Source organism: Ctenocephalides felis, unplaced genomic scaffold, assembly GCF_003426905.1.
Source record: "Ctenocephalides felis isolate EL2017-DRISC unplaced genomic scaffold, ASM342690v1 CF-g0.4_SCAFFOLD_03571, whole genome shotgun sequence".
Classification (NCBI taxonomy): domain Eukaryota; kingdom Metazoa; phylum Arthropoda; class Insecta; order Siphonaptera; family Pulicidae; genus Ctenocephalides; species Ctenocephalides felis.
The window spans coordinates 42,506,264-42,515,804 of record NW_020539725.1 but is presented as its reverse complement, the minus strand read 5'-3'; positions in this window follow the sequence as shown (position 1 = coordinate 42,515,804).

The following is a 9,541-nucleotide window of genomic DNA, read 5'->3' as shown; positions in this document are numbered from 1 at the left end:
AAATAAGTCAATAGTTGCAACTAAAAGTAGCACTAAATTGTACTATTTTACTTCATACTAAAATTGCATTAATATACCTGACCAACACTGTAGAAACCAAGTTTAAATATAAATATTATTTTTTTATTGTTTATGCACAGATTTAAAATACAAAAAATCTCAAATAATATATCTCATCCAATCGACACAATCACATTTGTTCGAGATCTAAAAAGTATAACTTACAAAAAAATATTGAATTGAGTTAAAATTGTTTGATGAATATTTTTTTACTGATGTAAAGAAACACTTTCATATTTAGAGATATTGATATTAACATTGTTCTTTTTGGTTCTTTGATTTAGCATGGGTTCATTCTTTTCTTCAATCCGCCTGAAACCAGAAATTTTGTGTTTGATCCGGAAAAAAGCACTTTTAGCTTTTTTTGTTTATTTGAAAGTGTAGTGTAGCAATTATTTAATATAGCATATATATATAATGAATAGTACTGCCCTAAGGCAGGTCCGTGAACTGAGTTAAACTCGATTCAGGAAAGAAGTAGGGTGAGAGTTTTTCCCATTTTCATTTTAAACCACAGTGCCCGAGATGGCCTTATTTTTAACATATTTTGATCTATATTTTCAATTGAAAATATACATCGCACGGCCCTATGTCAAGAAATGAGTATACGCATACCAGACTAGGTCTTTTGTCTGGGTATGTCAGGCTCAATACTGCCTGGGTATAATGCCGAAGTACACGGAAACTACTGTTAGGCATTACATTATGGGGGAGGCTTTAGAATTCTTTCTTAATTGAACTTTTGTCCTAATTTGTCCAATTCGCTATTCTTTGTTTAAAAGTGTGTGGTGCGTACATATGTATGTTTGAAATTATTTCACTTTTATTTAAAAACGACATATTTATTATAAAACTGCTTTTGTCTAATATAACGATTAATTTTTAGTGAATCTAAAATCTAAGTTTAAGTACTTCAACAGTTGTACACTATTATATCAATTACAGTAGACATATGGTATTCATCAAATATTTAATTATTTACTTGTTCGTAATGTACATCGAGTGCTCAAGAGCAGAAAAACAATTTTTGTTGTTTGGTTTTCTTTGAAAAAGATGAAAAGAATTCTGATTAATAAAGAATTTGAATAAAAATATTTAAGAACATATTATGGGCTTATATTGATATTAATGTTATAATAAAATGATAATATTCATTCATCTCATAACGATGGTGCAGTAGGACATGACTAGCTTATAGAAATATACTATAAATAAAAACATTAGGTTTTTAATGTAAATTTTCTACCTATGTATAATATCATCAAGTGATACTTAGAAGCAAAAAAAATTATACTTATATAAATGAGAATACGCAATCTATATAATATAATAGAATGAATTTATATAAGTTAGACTTATATCAAGTTTATGAAAACCACTAACCACAACTATTTATATTTTCTTTATTCAACATATTTAGACAACGTTTACAGTACTTTAAACTAACTACATAATTATAATAAATCAATGTAATAGATGTAATTGTATAACTAAAAAAGCAACAAAAAAATAAATTAATTAAAAAATTATATTAATTATTAAATATAATAAAGAATGCTACAATTTTAAAATAATAGAATAAATCGATTATTTTTAACAATTCTAAATTGACATTCCAAGTAAATTAAAAAAGTTTTGTCAAATTGTTAGTAAAATTTTGATACAAATGGATCAATTTGAATTTTTTTTATATTGGGTCCTACAATACATGCTTTAGCTACAATGTATTCAATAGATTTATAAGTGTACGAAATCAATTAAATTAACTATATTTTATTGTAGTGCCCAGCATTTACTATAAGGATAATAAAAAAAAGATAATAACAGAATGTTTTGCTATGTTTACACATTATTATTAGTTTTTATTGCAAATGGAAAACTATGTCTGATATTTATTTTAGCTTAGATTTAATGATATTTTGCACCAGAAGGTTTCATTTGAGATGAAAAACAATCAGAACGATTTTATGTTGTTATTGAATTACAATACAAATATCAAGGGACCTATTATCATATATTACAACCTCGATGTGCAATGGATCGATTACACTTTGTTCATCATCATTATATATATATATATATATATATATATATATATATATAATATATATATATATATATGCAAAAATTGGTCGTGAGTTCTAACCCCGCTCTGGACAACCAGACACCGTGCAGTATCGATGTCCATTTTCACACTAAAATATAGATCAGAATCATGTTCATTGAAAATAGCCCGTTTCGGGCACTACGATGTGAAATGGCAACTGATGGGAAATATCTGACACTATTCTTCCCTGAGTCGGAGTTTAACTTAGTTTATAGATCTGCCCTAGGGCAGTATTACCCATTAATATGCAAAAGAGTCAACTTTATCAATATGCTTGATGCTTGCATAATGTTTAAAAATTCATAAAATGAAAAACAAGTTTAAAAAAGTATATAAATTCAAGAATTCAAGAAATATTAATTTTAAATATATGTACTACTTAATTATACAATGATAATTTCAAATTACCTATTATTTTAATTAATTTCAAAATGCTGATGCATTCATTAAATATTAACAGAGCTTCAAAAATAATTTTAAATAAATTTATTCAGAATCAAGTTTTGATTGTTTTTTATTGTAATTCTTCTCCATTTAAAAATATTCCATTATTGCAAGTTTATAAATAAAAAATTATGCACGGAAAACTACAATACAATTAAAAAACTAAATTTTGCAGAAAAAATGCATCGATGGAATGTTTCAAATATAATTTTAATAATTCATTAGTACCAAAAAATGTCGATATTTGTAAACTTGAATACGGAACGTGTAGCACTACTTATAATTTGAGTTACGTAATATTTTTATACAAAATTCGACCTCATGGTAAACTGATATTTATCTTCTTGTGCGTCAGCAGTACCGATTCTTAAGAGATATTTGTCTAGAATATACAATTAGGTGATTTATTAAAAAAAATTAAAATAATGTGGAAGGAGGCTTTGAACAATTTGCACACGATATGAAATTTGACCCATAAAATGTTATTAAATTATTTTTAAATAATTTGTTTATTTGTATTGACTTTGCAACCCAGAATTTATAGTTTTTGATTAGTTTATCCAATTATACTTTTCTATTATATTGCACAACTGCTTGAGATACCACATTCCAGGAGGCTCAAGCGTTGGAACAATTTCTATATTTTTTATATCAAAATATGTTAGTTAATTCAATTTTTTTGTAGTATTATTATATTATTTCATTATTTACTATCATTTATATTATTATTATTATTATTAGTTACTATCCTTATGTTATTATATTTATTTATTCTTATTTAGTTTATTCTTTTTAGTTAATATACATAAGCAAAGCAGCTCATAGAATGTAATTACTGTTCTGATTGCTGTATGATAATAATAATAAAAAAAAACATTTTATTATTTGCTTGTTGATCTGTATACATAAAATATTAAATCATTTGATCATAACAGAAAAAATATCTAAGAACTACATCGTGATCTGCATGCAGCTCTTTACAGTATTGATCGAACAAGAAGAAAAATTATCAAAAAGTCTAGAAATACATATTGCATAAGGTTATTTAAAAGTTAAGCCATAATCAATTTTTAAAACAGCTGTAGAAAATAAATTTCAAAATTTCTTTTACTGTTTCAATGTTAATGCTAGTAATTTAAATAAGTATCAGTACCATCAGTTTTAGATTTCTATCTGTATCTAACAAAAAGATATACTTCTGTCTTTGCAAGAAGACAATATTGCATAGTGGAGGTTCTTGCTCTCATACATGCTATCACAATTAGTTGGAGGGCAATGTATCAAAAATTTTATCTTTCAAAATTATTGAAATTTGATACGACTTGAGATATTCTCTCAGTATAACAGAATGATTCAATGGAAAGTTTAAGCCATATCCATTACACCATGAACCACAAGATATTTTGTTAAGATCCCTGCTTTTTAACTCTTTTCTATCTAGCACTTTCAATAACTCGTTACCATAGAGTACACAAAAATGCATATAGAAACATCTGATTAAAAAAACCTTGTTTTTTGGTGGAAAATTTTTTAGGCAATCTCTCTATGGACAACCAATTGAATTCGAGTTTTACCTAGTTCTCTATTTTCCATAAGGAAAATATGATTCATATTGACTTTTTTCAAAATTTCAAATATTGATAATATAAACGTGAGACCCCTGTCAAACTCGTATTTAAACATATTGAAATCAGGATCATAATTGTTATGTAAAATTTCCACGATAATGAAAATTGCCTTACTCTTATGAATAATATTAATGGTCTAACTAAGTAGAAATTTACACTTCGATTTGTTACTACAAAACTATAGTTTGATATATCACAGAAAATTAAAAAAAAACATGCAGTTATATGAGCATTATCATATTTCAAATTTATCTCTATTTGCGTGCGTTGTTCGTTAATATTTTGAATTCAAGATGATATCACAATGCCTCTGATAATTATTAAAGAATTAATGTTCAGATTGAATCACAAATTATCTTGCAATCTGTTCATAAATTCAGATAAATAATTCATCGTCATACGTGACTGCATTAAATGATTGCGATTTTTAAAGGTCGAATGTTCTGACAAAAATTATGTAAAGGCTCTATATATACATGACGGATTTTAATATAAAAACTAATTATGGGTATTAATCTAATTTCTATAAAATCAGACAAAACTCGAAATTAGCTTATTAATTCAATATTTTTATTATTCTTTTAATCATATTCATTTAGTATTTTATAAAAGCATTTTCAATTTATAATTTTATTTATTTTTTCATATTATATTTTCAATACTATCAATACATAGCAAACCAGAAAAAAACACAAAAATTTAAATGAATTGTTTAATGAAAAAAAATAACTTTGAATGAAATAAAATAATAAAATCTAAGTTAAATTATAAAATTATGTAGCTACAATCACATGATTATCAAATTGTAAGTGGAATGCAAAGACATAGGTATGTCTTAAATAATTTCTAATAATTGTGATAAATAAAAGGCCAGAATTAGATTTATTTACACAAAGTGGATTTATAATGATAAAAATAGATTTAGCAATATTTTTTAAACAGCAATTGTTTTCTTTAATGAACTTACTATAGACACTAGACAATCAAGCATTCAACCATATTTTGTTAGTTATGCTAGAATCATCATCATCAAAATGTTTAATAATTAAAAAAAATTTTGGTATTTTTGTCTCTTCAATATCTTTAGGTTAGAACAGTCAAATAATTACTGAATGTCCTAAGTGTGACAGATTGTATTTAAAATAGAATTAAAAAAATAGAATGCGTGTAAGTTTCACACGTGATTGAAGTAGAACTTATTTGCTACATCATATAACAATTTTGAATAATGTTTTTAGTAACATGGTAATACTCGTGATGCACATATTTATTAGTATCAATTTAATAGCATTAAAAATATAAATAATTTTCAGAAACAATAATTTAATTAAAATCATACTTCTAATATGACATGATCGGTTTGTCATTGTAATTAGCATTTAGAAATTAACCTTTATTAGAGAAATGAAGTAATTGCTGATTAATAAATTCTATAATATTCGTTCACACAGTGGATTATGTCAAAAAACGCCTAAACAAATATTGTTTTCGCAACTTCATTCATCATGTAATTGTGTTTGAAGAACTTCATGTGATTAAAATTAGCATACATTCATTAACTGATTGTATTTTTTTACTTTTTCGCTGGCGATATAATCTCATTCTTTGAACAGCTGTAATATCTGTTTTACCTAAAAAATATTTTCCATTTCAATAACTTCAAAGATTTATAGAAACTACGAATAATATAGAAATTATTTCAATAAACTTATACTTCATACATGGCGCAAATGCAGCATTTGTTTTATTATTTTTATTTTTATTATAATTATTTACGGGGGACAGGGTAAAATATTATTCTGATTCAGGCATTTTTCATTAAATCAAGATTTGTACTACGATGTAACTTTAAAATATTTATTTATCTTTTCCGATTTCCTTGTTGATATCGGTACGCAAACAACGTTGACGCCGGTACGCATACAACGACAGATCTCTATGCACATAGGCGACGACTAATCACAATCGACCCGGACAGAAATGATATCATCGAGAGCGAATGACAAATCATTGGCACTCGACTCTTATCTTATCTTATCTGCCATAACACTTCCGTTGCATTTGTACGGATTTACACCCTAGTCGCACCTAAAAAAGTTTTACTTCAAAAAAAACATTTTTGGTATTTTAGTCACATAAATCACTTTATGGGTAGTTAAACAAAATATCTATTTATAAGTTTTTCTATTATTAATGTGCGTATATGTATATAAAACGTAAATTTACACACCTCCTCGCAAAAGGTAAAAGTGTTAATTATCCGCAAATATTTCACACCTCATTGGATTAATTAATTAAACCAGCTAAACAATGCTGGAGCCATTTTTGTTTATCTATTTGTTAGCAAGATTTTTGCTTTGGACTCGCTAATTTTGGCAATCAGCTGTTTCTTTTTATTTGAATGTACATAGTTGTAAAACAAACAGGTGTCTAAACATGCAAAGATGTGTTACACAATCTCTTATTATGCTCTGCAGGTTATCAGGCGAATATTTGGAGAATGTGGAGCGATTATTTTGAAATCGCATTCCATTAACAAGATTGTTTGCTATTTTCTCTAATGTATTTGTTACACTCGAGATCTAGGATTCGGAATTAATTATGGATATCTCAGAACATTATAATAATACAGCATTATTCAGTAAATAATATTTAGTTTCAAAAAAACTTTTAGTTTAGTTTATGTTTCCAATTATTGGTTTGGACCACTGTTTTGTATTATTTTTCAATCTCTTCTTAACAGTTTTTACTTTCTAAATATCTATTTCCTCGCTTTTGGGTCATGTGCTTTCACTTACACTTTTTTTATTATCGCTCAAATCTTTCAGTTTTTCTATTTCATCAGAAATCATGAAATTTATAGTATATATATAAGGCGGGACATCAGAATTCATTTTAGAGGTATAGTTTCTTCAGCAAAGTACCTTATTTTGATCCCTAGTATCCGAAAATCATGTGTGCCTAAGCGACTTTTCTGGCCCATACAAATCGACCCGCTCTAATATATATACTAGATAACCCGACAGACGTTGTCCTCGTCTACAATTCAAAAGTTCCAAATTCTTTATTTCCTATCTCATACATTTTAATATCCTATTTGATGCCCTGCCTAGTCCTGTGATTTTTTTATGGTCTAAGCAAAAGCAATATAAGAAATTCAGAAAACAAATAATATAGTATCTTCGGTAAAATAACAATACCACACTTGATTTTAACACACAACATAATTGCTTCAATAATTAACTTCCCGTAGGGCAAATTATAGTAATCGCAAAAAAATCGAAAATAATTTTTTTTATATATCTTTACGTTTCAAAGGTTTCTGAATACTTTGGCATACCTTACAATTAGAAAAAATGGATGCATGTGTGTGCGTGTGTGTATGTGTGTGCGGATACAAATTTTCGTCGACGATTTCAGGAACACTGATCAACCGATTTGGATAATTTAAAAAACACATTCGATTCGTATTGATAAAGAGACGTGCTGAATAGTTTTTGACGAAGGTAGGTCTAGCCGTTTTGAATATACGGGGCAAAAAGTGCCAAAACTGGTAACCCAGTTTTTAAGAGAACGGAGCGTCCGATTTTAATAATTCAAAAAACATTTTACTTGTATTGGCAAGATGAAGAACTGATCAAATTTTCATGAAGGCAGGTCTAGTGGTTTCGGAGACCTAATGAAAAAAGTAAAAAAAAATACCATTTGGCGGTCAAAAATGATGATTAGACATATGCACATCAAATTATCAGATATTTTAACAATAAGTATAATTTTTTTTACATTTCTATGGGTTCCGTAATTTATACATTAAATTTTTATTGTTTATTATATTCTATTGTATTATTGTATTATATTTTATTGTATTCTAGATAACAATCTAGGCTCATAATTTCATCTAAATTCAAATTTCATGTGTATTGACATTTCTAGCAGATGACTGTTCAAATATTTTCAATGTCCAACAATAATAACTGGTTTGTTGTAATTGTTGATTAAATCTTGAAAATTTCCTTTGACAAACTCTAAAAAGAATTATCAAAATCCGAATAACCATTTAGGAGATGTATCGAATCATACCCCCGTACAGAAGAATTTTATTTATAAGATATATTAAGTTGCAAATACTACTACTCAAAGCAATCGATTAGTTATGTAACCATATCATTTACTAGTAATGATTTAATGGACATTTTCCATTCATTGAATTTTAAATTACCTACTTCATTATTTATTGGTTTCATTGAAATGTTAAAATGTATTGTTTAACGTAGTTGTTTCTAAATTTAGTTTACTAAACGCAAACTTATTTTAACACATGCAAATAAATTGATTTCATATATTTCTCTATTTAAAAAATAAAGTTCAATATGAACTTGTTATCATAAATAATATTTTATTATTTAAATCATATTAAATTCAAATATTATACAAGGAGGATGCATATTATTTTCAAAATATCAGGCATAATCAGGACTACTTTTAGATATATGGGTACTATCTTTTAGATGTAGAATGGAGTAAAATTGGAATTTTTGGGGGTAAAAAGTATATATTTATCTCTTCGGCATGGAGATAATAACAACTTAGATTAAAGTATATTGCAAGCTTTTCAACCCCTGACATACCTTTAATAGTAAGTCCACATTACACTTCAAATAGAATATAACAGATTCGTGTTTATCCTTTCGTGATTTTTCTATTGGTCCTCACATGATGCTCCAGAACTTTCAAAAACTTGATTTCTATTCTCTGCACTTTTGTTCTGTATCTTTGAACCGACTGAACCTGCCTTTGCCAAAAACTAATCAGCACATCTCCCTATCAATAAGAATCGAATGTTTTTTAAACCATTCAAATCGGTTGAACCGTGCGCCTGAGAACGTGAACGAAAAATTGCATCCAAACATACATACACACACACATCCATTTTTTCTAAGGTATGTCAAAATGTTCAGAAACCTTCAAAACGTGAAAAAATGCAAACATGTTCAATTTCGATTTTTAGACCATCACAATAACTTATCCTACGGCAAGTTAATAAGATTGATCTTTTAGTTTTTGTTTAAATTTCACTGTCACATCTTATGGTAAGTAAATAACATAGCAAGTTAATTCTTAAATTGAGGTATTTCAAAATTAACTTGCTTTTATCACCAAATTAAATAATACTTGATGATATACCTCTTAACACATTAACTTCTCAAAATTTGTGTAGGTAGAATATGTTAGGTTTTGTTATATTTTCGGAAAATTATACTAACAGATTTGAACAGTTTAAAAACTTCTGGTCAGAATAAAC